Here is a 15,598-nt window from a genome sequence, read left to right as displayed (position 1 = left end):
AGCTCTAATAAAGGCACTTCCTAGGTATGATAATTATAAAATTAGATGAAAACATTTATTAGGTTCACAGCAAATCCTTTATGAAACAGAAGATACTGGTGCTGAAACACAGCCAGATTTGGTAACAGCATGCAAACAACCTTCAGAGTCAAAAATCATTCAAAAATGTCTAATCCCATAACTGTATCAAAGCTGGCAGGTGCTCACTACACAGAACATTAATTTGGGAGATTTAGAGGGGATTTTAAAGATAACCTTCTGTGCCAAATATGTTAAGAGCAATGTGTCTCAGGATAAAAATACTGAATATTTCATAATCTATAAGAAGGATGAAGATACAAAATGTGAGCGAGAGGATATTTTCAACCCCTGAGTAAATTATACAGTGTTCATTAGGCTTCTCTGTTTATACCGGTGGCGGGGATCTGTGCAAGAGCATGCAAATAAAATCACAATTGTTTCAGTTTGTATATAATAAAATCACAATAATCAGAAGGGTGGATCACAACCTGAAGGTGTTTCGTGTACAACAGTAAAAGCACAGTCCTAAGAAGTAGTAAGGAACATCTCTGATAAGGACTTTGAAGGGCAATGTTGGTAAAATCCTCTGTTCTTGCATCCTGAGTTTCTCGGCAGTGCATTAAGCTGAGTCCTGTCCTAGCAAGCTTCCCAGTGCTGTGCAAGCCAATTTAAGGATCTTATGTGAAGCCTCCAACACTTACCTGTGTCTTCCAGTGAGTTCTGAATCACTACCTTAATCAACTAAAATTCAGCAAGGGACAAGGTTTATAGAAGAGCGAGAATATATACTGAACCAGAATAAATGACCAAAATACATTTGATCTCACAAAGAAATGTCAAAAGTGACATTAATCTGATTTAAAGTTATAAGACTTTGTGGATCAAAGGGGTAACGATTTTCTAAAATTATATTATCCTTTAATATGTATTCTTGGTTACATGAGCTTGAAAACACCAGATTAAAAATGTCACACAGGAAACCTGCTCAAGAAGGAAGACCCAGGGACAATATAACATTGATTAGTGTTCCATGAAAAAGGAGCTAATAGTTTAGAAAATATGTCACATTGCTTTTTTTAAATGTGGACAAAATATTGTCTCATCAGAAGGACATTAGAAAGAACATGATTACATAAATCAAAGACATTGATAGAAAAGGTATATATGTAACTTTAGTGCTTATTAATCTTCTAATGTTCCCAAAGTAGACCAAGGTGAGTGAGTGCATCCAAAAAAAGTAATCTTTTTATTTAATCAGGCTAATTTGGACTCACTTCTGTGATGTACAATCAATCATATATAAGGTCTTATTTCTATGTCAGCTTTACTTTCTTCCTTTTAAGCCTACGAAGTTTGATCAATTTCTTCAGCCACGTCTTTGTTAATATTTTCAATTCCATTTTCAATTTCCATTTTTGAACCCACCTAACAAACCAAAGCTGAAGCAATCCAACAGACTGATTTCTTTGTTCCTATACCTGGGCAGTTGAATTCAACTGGAGAAAATCACAAAATCCTCAGAAAATTGCCTCTATAAATTAATGTTCTCTGAGCTCAATAGGACCATTTACCCTGCTCACCAATTCTGTGTTCTGATAAGGTTTTTCTCCATTTTCCATAATATCTAATCAAACCATTTCTTACCTCCTCAAATGCCCTACCCTAATACTTTCCACTCATTCTCAGCAGAAAATCTTGTCTCCCACTTCGTAGAAATATGAAAACACTCAGATAAGAACTCCTTCAAATTCCTGACACCCCATCTGCAAAAGTGATGATGAATTATAACTAACTTCTTTCTCTCGTGATGATAGTAAATGTCTCATTTGACTGAAGCTAACTCCTCCACTTGTTCTCTGGATCTCATAAATGCTACCTCAAGAATTTCATTCGTTATTAGACATTATCCTATTTTCCCCCATAAGTTCTCTCTTTATCTACTTGTGTTTTTTGAGAAATCCTCATGTCTTTTCTATTTGTTTTTATACTTCAAGCCTTCTCTAGTTTTATTTCCCTCTCTATTCCCTGGCATTGCCAAGATTCTTGAAAAAAACATCCAAATCCCTATATCTGCTCCCTCTTTTTCCATTTATTGTTCAGATCATGGCAATATCTATCTCATGTCTTAGTCTTCTACTGAACAAGCTTTCAGAAAGATGATTACTGAATTTTTGTTGCAATGAATTCTGAATTTTCATTTGTTATCCAGGGAGTGTTTAATATTGTAAACCATAACCTCCTCATTGAAACCCCAAATATCCTTAGCTTTCTGAATGTGAAGCTCTTCTGGTTCTTCTCCTATCCCCTTCCTTGATTGATCCTTCTCAGCCTCCTTACGGATTTGTCTTGGATGAACTCCTCTATTCACATGCCATGCTAACCTGTGTGCTGATGGCTACCTTGACAGAGTCTCTGCACCTGTTACTCATTCAGGCCACCTGACTCACTGAACACACTTGTAGCATGGAGTTCTGTATGCTCCCCTATGAAAAGACAAAAGTGGAATGTCTAGATTCATTTCCAATCAGGGATCTTCATTTCATTATCTCCCACAAAATAAATTTGTATGCAAGCCTGAAGCCTAAGATTCCTCTGGCAGTATGATTAGAGAGATATTTTGTAGTATTTATCTTGTCTTTGTAAGGTTTGAGTGATAAGCAAAAACTTAAATACTGAAGGCAAAAGTTTAAAATACAAGAAAATACAGGAGAATGACTTCATGATCTCCTGTCAGGGAAGATAATTGAAAGATCTGTTTTAAACTAGGAACATACATTTAAACACTTGTAACTGGAAAAAGATAAGTATCTAGAATTTATAAACTTGTTGAATATATAAGCAAAATAGACCTATCAGGCAAAACATAAAAACATCTTTCAGAGAAAAGACAGGGTAAGATTCAATTGAAGTTTTGAAAGATGGGAGAGGTTTTGGAACAGGCAGAATAATCACTCAAAAACACCCATTCATAATCCCTGAAACCTATGAAAATATTACCTCACATGGCAAAGGGCCTTTGCGGATGTGATTAAGTAAAAGATCCGGAAATCAGACATTATTCCGGATTATTCATGTGTACTCAATGTAATAAGAATCCTTAAGAGTGGAAGAGTAAAGCAAAAGAGAGAATCAGAGGAAAGTATGAATCTGGAAAAAAGGCACAGAGGGACACAGGTGCGTTGGCCTAAAAATGGAGCATAGGGAAATGAGCAAAGCAATGCATGTGACCTTTAAGGTCTGGAAAAGGCAAAGGGACAGATTCTCCCCTTGAGCCTCCAGAAGGAACATGATCCTGACAACACCTTGATTTTAGTCCAGTTAAGACCCAGTTTGGGTTTCTAACATTCAGAGCTTAAAGATAATAAAATCGAATGGTTTTAAGCCAGTAAGTTTGTGGTCATTTATTATAGCAGCAAAAGAAACATCCATCTCTTTAGATCTAAATTACCTTGGGGAACTTCTGGAAAGACAAAGAGAAAAAATTACAACAAATGCTGCTGCCATCACCGTCATCACCACCATCACCACCACCACCACTTAATTTTGCGGTTAGCTGTGCAGACATTTTGCAAAAATTGGCCACATAAATTTTGTATTTAAATTCAGAAAATAAATTCATAGGGCCAGACACATTGTTCCTTGTTGACAAATAAGGAAACTCTGATAAGTTAAGAGAATTGTCAATTGTTAGAAGCCACACTGCTGGTTAACTTGTATGTGGCTAAAATTATTTAATAATAAAAATGAATTTTCATTGTGAGATCACTAGAGATATGATGATGTGCTTAATCCGTAATTCATTTATAATAGATACATACATTATTATGCATATATTATGTGCCATAATTAATATTGGTTTGAATATAATTATATATATATAAACATATAATTTTATTGAAGGGCTCCTATATGTTGAGTCAACATTTACATAAAAAAATAATCACAGGTAAAAATTCCTCAAAAAGATGGGTCCTAAGTAAAATTCTCAATTAACTCTATAGGACTAGTCTTCAAACTAGAACCACTGCAGTAAGAGGAAAAGAGGAATTTGCATATAGTTTTTATTCAACCTATTTTATTTTTTTAATTTTATTTATTTATTTTTTAAAGACAGCAAGAAAGCATGTAAGTGTGAGCAGGGGAGGGGCAGAGCAAAAGGGAGGGAGAATCCCAAGCAGGCTGCAGGCTCCATGCTCATCACAGAACCCAATGTGGGGCTTGATCCCACAAACCGTTAAGACCATGACCGGAGCTGAAATCAAGACTCAGAGGCTTAACTGACTGAGCCACGCAGGTGCCCCTTATTCAACCTATTTTAGACATGTATTGAATTATACGTGAATATCAGTTTAGTAATTTGAACTGGAACACTATGGAACAGGGAGTGTAATCCAGGTATCTGAAATACATGTCTCATTTTTGCATCAGACTCAATCACTATTTTTATTTTGTTCCCCATACAAGTGAAATTTTACTGAAGTAACAGAGGGAGTAAGAATAAGATTGAGTGAGAGCAGGGCAGGAAGGAGGAAGGGAGGGAAGGAGGAAGGGAGGGAAGGAGGAAGGGAGGGAAGGAGGAAGGGAGGGAAGGAGAACAGGAGGGAAGGAGAAAGAGAGAGACAGAGAGAGCCCATGTGTGCACTTGTGTAAGCCTAAGAGGGTGAGTTTGGATTGAGGGAGGAAAAACATGGCAACTTCAAGGAGAAAAAAGTTAAGCTATTGGCAATTATTTCTCTATTGCAACATTTATTTTTTAGGTTTATAAATATGTCAAATCAAGCAACTGAGGAAAATGGTTTGCAAATGCGTAACTCTAAAAAAAAAATTAAGATCAAAAGGAGATCAAAGACAGCATTAAAAAGATTAGGTTTAAAATGGTGGATGAAGATCAGCTCTCCATTTCACTGTTATTTAGAATCAATTGAGGTCCAACCTGTGTTCAACCGAACACAGAAACATAAATTGAGTTTAATGGCATGTATGGAAAAAAAATTTGCCTCAAATACTCTAACAAAAAGATTCCAAGAAAGCAGAAATGCCTATAATGGTGTTAGTGCTGTATGCTTCAAAACTGGAATTGTATGGTAAAAGAGAAAGTATATAAAGAAACAAAAGTCAGGTTGGTACTCAGAGCTTTGGTGCAAGATCTTCTGTATCATCAAGCCCTAACTTTCAGCCCACCAGTTGTCAGTTTAAAAAGCATACAATCAAATCATGTCTCTACAGATAACACCCATCAGAAACAAAAATGATAAATTCACCTGAAAGGTACAGGTGAAGTTTAATAATAAATATGGAAAATGCATGTTTTCTTGTATTTGCTTTTAAAGAAGCTGGCAAATAGTTATAAACTTTTACAAAAATAGACTTGATCTAAATTCAACACATCTTCAGCTTTCTAAAAGTTCACATGCTCTGTGTTTATTCACCTATTCTAAACTTGTTTTTTTTTTCTTGCATATGCTTGACTGAGTGCTTATGAATTTTTAAGCAGTCAGGATCAAATAAACATTGAAAAGTAAATAAAGGCATTTCTAATACTATCAAGGTGTTATGGTGGATTTGCATGCCAACAAAAGTCCATGAAGAAAATGTATTCTCATCAAATAAGACCCTTTCCCAATCCTACTCTCCTCTAGAAGCTTACATTTCATAATTAAAGGCTAGAACTTTCCTGTTGTTGATTTTATAGTACGTGTAATAGAAGTCAGTCCACCTATTCATGTTCCTGGATATTAACAGACTGAACACTTCGAAGTATAGCACATGACATTTGGACATTACTGTTTTGACACAGCGACAATTTTGCCTTGCAATTATTCTGTTCAGACCTTGAAAAATTAAGAATTCTATACTTTTTTTTAATTGCCTTGTCATATACATAATAGACATCTTCACTCCATTCATGAGTCTCCCCTAACTACAAGTTAATATGTCTCTAACTCAGAACTACTGGGACCAAGGATGCAATGAGAATCTTTGATTACATATGGTGTGGAGAGATGCTGGCCAAGAGTTTGAGAAGAAGCAGGGTGTAAGAAATAGGGCAAGGCTTGGAGATACTGTGAAGTTTAGGGATGTGCTGTTTCTATCTGATGTAATTCATAAGAACAGTTCCTTTACATTTTTTTTTTTTTACCAACCATTTTGTTACAGCTGCATCAAAACAGCTGCTTCTGTTAGAGACCATCAAAAAACAGATGGTACCCTCAAAAGGTAATTAAGGAGAGTTTAAGGAAGGAGCTTTCACATGTATGCAAGCAGGGTTAAGGGAAAGACTTGGCCTGCTGGAACATTCCAGAAGGAGCAGCCATGCAAATCTGTGACCACCACAGCTCTGAACTCAGAGAGTGCAGCTATAGCTGAGTTCTGAATCCATCTGGTTAAAAGGTAAGGGAACTCATTTGGATCTATAGATAGAAGGACACTTCCAGGAGCAAAGAGAGTAGTGGAGAGCCATGGAGAGTGGATCTGGAATGGAAAATAAGAATACCTAAGCGTAGTTCTTACTTTTGCCCCTCAGGATACACATTCCTTTGTCTTATATTAGTTACATTATACCTGGTTGGTGTCAGTGTAATCACAATCCTACCCAAAACCTAAATTGAAATACTGGCTGACATCGGTATACTCTTTTACATGATAGCAACGGGGAAAACAGGCAGAATGAGGGGACATACAAATAATCAGTGGAAAACATTGATTATCTTTTTAGCAAAAATAAATTAATTAATAAATAAAAGGTTGGTGCTCTCATTCTTGTTTTTTTGTGTTTTGTGTTTCTTTTTTATTTATTATTGACAGAGAGAGAGAGACACAGAGCATGAGTGGGGGAGGGGCAGAGAAATCCGACACAGAATCCGAAAGAGGCTCCAGGCTCTGAGCTGTCAGAACAGAGCCCGACATGGAGCTCGAACCCAAGGACAGCGAGATCGTGACCCAAGCAGAAGTTGGATGCTCAACTGGCTGAGCCACCCAGGCGCCCCTGTTTTCAATTTGCGAAATCAGATAGTACCAGGATCACGATGGGCTGTTTGGATGCCATCATCACATAGTTGCCCATGGTCTGGCGTTCATGCTCTGTCAAGGCCCCATAGTAAGCACACAGCTGCTTTTCAAGCATGGAATATCATCTCCTGAGAAGGACGTGGCCCTATTCCAAAGACTGAGACATCTGCACTGTGATTACCATATTGAGACTTGTCAGAGGTTCTGTAATATCCATATATTCCAGAAACTTCCAGTACATAAAACTCAAGTGACAGGCCAGTTTGCCTGTAGCTTGGATTTGCTAAAGAAAGACCTTATACAGATACTTTCTGGACCCTTTCAAAAACAATGTTAAGTGTGTTCTCTTAGTAACTGCAACAGCTTCTATATTCAAGGAAATATATTATTTTCACCAGATAAAGGTATCAGATCGTTTTAAGATGTTTTTGAACAAACATGTTTTTTTTTTCTTTACGTCCACCTCTCTTCCTCTCTACCCTCTCAGTTGTTTGTTTCTTATTATTTTCCCAACTCTTTCCTGCAAGAAAGGACCCAGCTCATTTCCATCCAAACGTGGGCAAACCGAGGTCGCCAATACAGTTTGAGAAATACGAGAAATCTGCTCATTCGTGCAAGATAATTATTTCTTTTGCTTTCCTCTCTCAACTATAACTTCAATGAGGGTGAAAGCTGTGCTTCTTCAGGAAGTGACTCTATTTTAGAATTTCATTTTACATCGTGAAGTTCTACACCACAGAATCTTGATAAAGTACTTTGAGAAACTCTTTGTGGAGGAGCAATTTTAGCAGAGGTAAATTCACATTAAGTTTTCTGCAACAATTAGAGCAATATGATTGGCAGGCCTAGGATGATACGATGTCTATTTTATGCACTGCGGCTTGGATAAAAATGGTCGGGTATGCAATAAGGAGAAGTAGGGGTTATGCTGTGGAAATTTACTTCACCAATTTGAATATTTATCTTATTGTAGGCGTCCTAGGAGATTTCAAGTTTAACTCAACATATGGTCTGTAAATTTTAAATTAAATTTATTTTATAAATTTGACACAATAGGAGTTAAGCTCAAATGAAGGATATAAGCATATGGTGGATTTTCCACTAATTGAGAGCCTTACACCATGAGAAGTAAGTAGAAGAGGGGTTTGGTAGCTTTAGTTTCATTTTTGTGACTATATATAACTGAACAGATTACTTTTATTCTTTGTCGGTTGTTATTCTAAAGCATAGGTGAAAAAACATTTTTTTTTACTAAAGCACATTTAAGGAAATACTGGTCCATTAAAACAATTTCAATTTTTATATATGCATTTATTTTCATACATAATTATATGCATATATGCACTCGAGTATTCATAAATACATATATTTCTGCTCACCCAACAGTTATTCCTCTTTTTCTACTGCTTTATTGAGGCATAATTGATAAACAAAATTTTAAGATATTTAAAGTGTACGACATGATGATATGTACACATTGTGAGCTATTCTCTTTTAACGAAACAGTACATTTCCAAATGGTAGGAATCTTTAAACTCAGGACATCATTGGAGGGAGGCATTTTTCAACCTTCCACACACCTTCTACTATCCCTGCAATCCTGTCTACCCTAGCTCTTGCTCACATCACACCTCTAAAATCACCCTGAATAAATGCACCGAGGATCTGAATCCCCTAAATGCACAAATGTTTTTAGTCCTAAATCCTTCCCAGCATCTGAATCAGTTGCCAACTCTTTGCAAGAATTTTCTTCTTCAACAATTTTCCTTAGCTTCATTGACACTATTCTCTCATGATTCACTGGTTCCACTTTCCCTTTACCCAGTCTTTTTTTTTAAAATTTTTTTTTAACGTTTATTTTTGAGACAGAGAGAGACAGAGCATGAACGGGGGAGGGGCAGAGAAAGGGAGACACAGAATCTGAAACAGGCTCCAGGCTCTGAGCCATCAGCCCAGAGCCCGACGCGGGGCTCGAACTCACGATCCGTGATATCGTGACCTGAGCTGAAGTCGGACGCTCAACCGACTGAGCCACCCAGGTGCCCCCCCAGTCTTTTTACTTACTCATATTTAAACAAAGAACACATTTCTCAGACCTGATTCTCATTCACTGACACAATGAATGCGTATTTCTCCTGTCCTGCCACTTTCTACCTAATTGTTCTGAGAAATGTAGACATAAGCATTAAGCTGAATGGTTTATTTGTTGTAAATTAAACATTGAGTAGAATGGTTTAGGGCCACGAGCTTTCCAAATGGCACAAAAATCTTTATTTCTGCTTGGTGAAGCGACACAGACAGGAAATGTTAAATATTCTGCTGTCCTCTGTCCTAGCCTCTTCACCTTTGGCTACGTCCAGGCTCCTTCCTGATTTTGCTAATACAAGTAAGGCCACTGCCTCAAGAAGGAGCTCCAGACAAAAATCTACCAGCTTCCTGAATGTCATCGCCACCACACAGAATGTAAACCTCCAAAAGAACTGTTTCTGAAGTTGCCCATAAATCTCTTCTTTTCTCCCCTAATTTCCTATGATTTCTCACTGGGACCTGTGAGAGGAGAGTGAGTCCTCTCTCAGTGTTTTTTTTTTGTTGTTGTTTTGTTTTTTTGGTTTCAATATGGTATCATTTTCATTTCTAGTCTAAAGGTGTTGGGTGTGAGACAAACTTTTCTTCTGTTTCTATGGCTGAAATGGGATTTTTCTTCTTTACTGGGAAAAATACTTTTGGTATTTTAACATACATCTTGGAATAAGAAAGCTGGATACCTCTGTTCAAGCAGACACTATTTTGGAAATAATACCACACACTAGGATTTTTTTATTTTTTGATATGTGACTTTTGCCTTTTTTTTTTCAATCTGCATGCAGAAGGAAATTAAGGGTATCTCTACGATCAATTGTATGACTTTTTATCATCAGTTCTTAAATGTGATTTACAGGTTCTCTCTTCTACATGAGTATAGTCTAGGATGAAACATCTCCCCTCAAATATTTCAGAAAATGTTTTGAGATCCACAGGGGAAGTAGGCTCTATGATTCCTACATGAAAAAAAATTGTAATATTCATTTGGGAATCAATAAAATATGCATTTTATAAACAAAGAGAAACAGAAAATATACATTTTAAAATATATATTTTAAAAATAATGAGTTACCAGAAAAACGTAATACACACACACACACACACACACACATATATATATGTACATTTGAAAAGAGAGTCGCAGTATTTTTATAGAGATATTTTTTATGTTAGAGTAAGTGAAATAAAATTATTTTTACAGGGGTACTGATTTCCCTCATTACTGCCTGATCTGGAAGTTATAGAAAAATATTATTTGATAAGCTGAATCATCTATTCCTATTTCTGCAGATACATTGTAGTTCTCAAGTTTATTATACAGAAGTAAAAAAATGGCTCTCAGAGAAAGAGAAATAGCACCTTTTTGCAACCGAAAAAAAATAACTTTGTGTTTGAAACTGGTATTGCCATTCTAGGAAACTTTAATCCAACTGGTTGTATGTGTGAAATAATGAGCCCAAGAGTCAACAGACATCTTTTTTTTTTTTCTTCCCAATAGCAAAGGTCACAAGCCTTTGGTTGTACACACTGGAACTGTTCAAACTTGAGGGTACATGAGCCTCATTTAAGAAGTCTGTCTGTGTGACAGCTACTGTGTCTCCGTTAGTCAGAGTACAGCTTATTTCAAGGGTGAGGGTAGCATATTCAAATGCTGAATTTAAACAAGAATCTTAAGAAATATAATTTTATAGGCAATTGCAAAATGACACTTGGCCATTTCAAGTAACGTCCCAGTATAGTTCAACCTCAAGGGTGTATAGTCACTTTAGACATGTTAAATATATTTTCCCCCCAAATTCTGGGGAAACTAATTAAATTATGCATTTATATAGCCATGGAAATATTGTGATAGTTATTTTTGTGTGTGGGTGTGACTGGGTCACAGGTGCACAGATTAAAAGATTATTTCTGACTGTGTCCGTGAGGGTGTTTCTGGATGAGATTAACATTCAAACAGGTGAACTCAGTAATGCTTCCCCAGCGTGGGTGGGCATGATTCCTTCCTCCCTGCCTGGGACATTAATCTTCTGCTCCTGGACTTGGATTAATAGCCTTGGTTGCCATAGTCCTCGGGCCTTTGTTCTAGAATTACACTATTGGCTTTCTTGGACCTCCAGTTTGCAGACAGCAGATTATAGGAATTCTCAGCCTCCACAAAAGTAATATGATAGTCTTGGGGCCATTGCTGAGAATACTGCCACCATCAAGGAGTTGAAAGATGCATGTGTGGTGATTCCCACCATTTCCTCCTTCAACTCTCCTAACTGGCTTGTGTAGAAGACAGATGGATTTTGGAGATTGGCATTGGATTATTGTAAACTAAACCAGGTGGAGACTCAAATTGCAGCTTCTATACAGATGTGGTTTAATTGCTTAAGCAAATTACCACATCCCCTGGTACATACTATGCAGTTATTGATCTGAAAAGTGCCTTTTTCTCCACGCTGTCTATAAGGTCTGCCAGAAACAGTTTGTTTTTAGCTGGCAAAGCCAGCAATATACCTTCACTGTCTTACCTTGGGGTTAGATCAAATCACTAGCCCTTTGTCATACTTTAGTTGGCAAGGATTCTCATCACCTTGCTCTTCCACAGGATGTCACCCTGGTCCATTACCTTGCTCACTGGGCTTAGTGAGAGAGAAGTAGTAACTATGCTAGACTTAGTAGTGATATATTTGCATACCAAAGGGTGAGAAGTAAATCCAACAAAAGTTCAGAGAACTTTCACCTCAGGAGCCCTCTGGTATGGGTCATATTGAGATATATCTTCTAAAATGAAGGATTAGTTGTTGGACCTGGTCCCTCCTACAACCAAAAAGGATCTCTACATTTTGGAGGCAACATATTCCTCATTTGGGTGTGTTACCCTGGCCCATTTACTAAGGACCTGAACATCTGCTAGTTTTGAAGGGGGCCCACAAAGAGAAGGCACTAAAACAAAACAAGATTTTCTGTAGCTTAGCCCATAAGATCCAACACACTCATGGTGCTTTAAAAGAGCCTAAATGTCCATCAACTGATGAATGGATAAAGAAATTGTGGTTTATGTACACAATGGAGTACTACATGGCAATGAGAAAGAACGAACTATGGCCCTTTGTAGCAATGTGGATGGAAATGGAGAGTGTGATGCTAAGTGAAATAAGCCATACAGAGAAAGACAGAGACCATATGGTTTTACTCTTATGTGGATCCTGAGAAACCTAACAGAAACCCATGGGGGAGGGGAAGGAAAAAAAAAGAGGTTAGAGTGGGAGAGAGCCAAAGCATAAGAGACTCTTAAAAACTGAGAACAAACTGAGGGTTGATGGGGGGGTGGGAGGGAGGGGAGGGTGGGTGATGGGTATTGAGGAGGGCACCTTTTGGGATGAGCACTGGGTGTTGTATGGAAACCAATTTGACAATAAATTTCACATATTGAAAAAAAAAGTCAGTTGAAGATAGTCATGTTTTTGAAGCTTTTGGCAAACTGTTTTAAGTGCACTGCAGCATAGGACTTTAGAATTTTGAAACAAAGCCCTGTCATCCTCAGCAAAAAACTATTCTCCTTTTGAGGAACAGCCTTTGCCTTCTACTGGCCTTAGTAGAGACTGAATGCTTAAGCATGGGCCACCACATTACCATGAGAAGTCCCTTCACCACACAGTATGTGCTGCCACAGAGCTCATGGAATTCGTTGGTCTATGTTTCACTCCATCCTGAAGGAGCAACATTGCTTTCCCTATGAATTTATGTTCTGCTGGCCCCAAATCCTTAGTCCCAGAGGGAGGAATTCTTCTACTAGGAGACACAATGATTCTGTTCAACTAAAAGTTAAGACTGCCACACAGCCAGTTTGAGTTTCTCACGCCTCTGAATCAACAGGCAAAGAAGGAAGTTGCAGTGCTCACTGGGGTGACTGATTCTGACTACCAAGGAAAATTGTACTACTACTCCCCAGTGGAGGTAGGGAAGAGAATATTTGGAATACAAGAGATTCCTTAGGGCATCTCTTAGTATTACCACGTCCTGCAATTAAGCTCATTGGAAAGTTATAGCAACTCAATCCAAGGCAATACTTCTAAATGGCTCAGACTCTTCAGGAATGAAAGTTTGGGTCACCATACCCGGTGAAGAACCAAGACTTGCTGAGGTGCTTGTTGAAGTCAAAGGGAATACAGAGTGTGTAGTAGAAGAAGGTAGTTATCAACACCAGCTCTGAGCACGTGACCACTAAAGATTAGATAAGTGTTTTCCTTCTCTCTTAGTTTTTTATTATGTGACATGGGATACATGAGATGTATTGACTTTTTAAAAAAAATTTTTTAATGTTTTTATTTTTTGAGACAGAGAGAGCATGAGCAGGGGAGGGGCAGAGAGAGAGGGAGACACAGAATCTGCAGCAGGCTCCAGGCTCTGAGCTGCCAGCACAGAGCCTGACATGGAGCTGGAACTCATGACTGTGAGATCGTGACCTGAGCTGAAGTCAGATGCCCAACCGACTGAGCCACCCAGGTGCCCCTTAACTTTCTATCATTGCAATTAGTTGCTGTTAATTTTACATTGCATTATTTAACTTAAGGAATATCAAATTCAGTAAACATCACTCAAGGATTTACCTCCTCTTCTAGGGAAGGGGTTATTTCACTGTTGGTTAACACTGGATAGTTGGAATGTGGTAGGCAGAATTATAACCTTGTTATTTTATTTATTTGGAAAAAAGTATGGTTTAAGGGGATTCATATGAGTTCCAGGTCGACAAGGGGTGGACTTATGATAGTTAATTTTATTTGTCTATGTGACTAGGCCACAGTGTGTCCAAATTAAACATTATTTCTGGATGTGTCTGTGAGGGTATTTCTATTATGATTGGTGATGATTATGATGATTATGATTGGTAGACTCAGTAAATTATCCTCCCCCAAATAGTGGGCATCATCTAATCCAATGATGGCCTGAAGAGGACAAAAAGTGGATGAAGGATTTACCCCCCTCCTTGTCTTCCTGCCTGATTGAACTGGGACATCAGCCTTCTCCTATCCTTGGACTAGACTATTAGATTTGTTTCTCTGAAGAACCCGGATTCATAAAATATGCAAGAACATTATACATTTAAGGCTAGCCTAATAATATAAATAGGTAAAAAAATTAAATAGTACTATGGTGCATTTCATGGGAAATTAATAAGATCTCCTGCTTACGGTCATGTACCTGCCCAGCCCCTGACTCCATCATCACTATTGACTTGCCTGTTATTTCAAATTTAACAATTTCAGATCTATTTCTTTGAATCCATTGGTACATCTCTAGCATGATTATTAAAATACAAATGTAGCAATCTGTGATACTTCTCTTAGTAATTATTACCCTGGGAGTAATTACAAAAGGCAGCAACCTCAGAGCAATTTAGAGTTATGGGAGCAGAGGGGTTTGATAGAAATGCTGAGTGTGTGGACTGCAAACGTTGTCTCTATCAACATTTTCCTGGAGACCTGACTCTAATTGTTAAAAACCTGCAAAAGCCATGTCACAAAATGATGAAAAGTGTTCATTCTAGGACCAAATTACCAAATTACCAAGGTTTGAATCTCGGCTAAAACCGTTTCTACTTGTGTGAATTTGGATTTGTTATTTAAATTCTTTCTTACCGTTTCCTCATTTGTAAAATGTGGATGATACTTTACAGGGTTATTTTAAATATTGACTATATTAATAAGCAAAAAAAATATAACAGTACACAGCCATTTTAATGAAGAAGTGTTAGCAAGTTTCAAAAAGTAGTGAATATGGTGGATGTTTAGTAATATGTACATGGCTTTAGCTACATATTGCTTAGACCGAAATTTGCCAAGAACATAAAACCTTTATATGTATATTTATTTATTTGTAGTAGTACTTTCTGCAAATGCATTCCTAGTAATAATTTTTCTGGCTAGTTTTACCTATGTTTATAAATTTGAAACTTCTATATACATAAAAAAAATCTATGAATACTTACCAAATTATGTTTAAGTGTGCCATTTTAAGATCTCACTATGATTTGAACTCCACAGACTTGTATAAATGTGGGCATATGTTCCCATCCCTTTATGACATATTAAACATTTTTAATTTAAATTTAACAGTTTTCAATTAATTTAGCTCTTATATTTTCATGAAGCTTTCATCTACTTAGGGATAAAACATGTACTCTACATATGTTTAATTATTTCAAATTCCAAGAAATGCATAAATTTTATGGCACCATAAAATGTACTTTTAATAGTTTTTATTATTTAATTATACTGTTCTGTATAACTGAGAAGAAATAAAGCCAACAAGAATAAAAAATTTTCTATCACTTCTCAACCATGTAGGTTTTAATTTTTACTCTTCATCCAAGTGCCATATCATAATTTTATTTAAAAAAAATTCAATAATACACTTACAATTGTTATCTACAATTACTCCAAGGCATTTCTGAAATTGGTGGTGGTTACATGTAGAGTATATTATTAATAATTTTTGA

General features: G+C 37.0%; 1 pseudogene; it reads left to right on the top strand.

Annotated features, from left to right (window-relative positions):
- Window positions 1-7,887: 7,887 nt before the first annotated feature.
- Window positions 7,888-13,312, top strand: LOC125163548 (uncharacterized; annotated as a pseudogene).
- The last annotated feature ends 2,286 nt before the right edge of the window (window positions 13,313-15,598 follow it).

This window comes from Prionailurus viverrinus, chromosome A1 (assembly GCF_022837055.1).
Source record: "Prionailurus viverrinus isolate Anna chromosome A1, UM_Priviv_1.0, whole genome shotgun sequence".
NCBI classification, from domain to species: Eukaryota; Metazoa; Chordata; class Mammalia; order Carnivora; family Felidae; genus Prionailurus; species Prionailurus viverrinus.
This window is presented reverse-complemented; position numbering and strand designations above follow the sequence as displayed.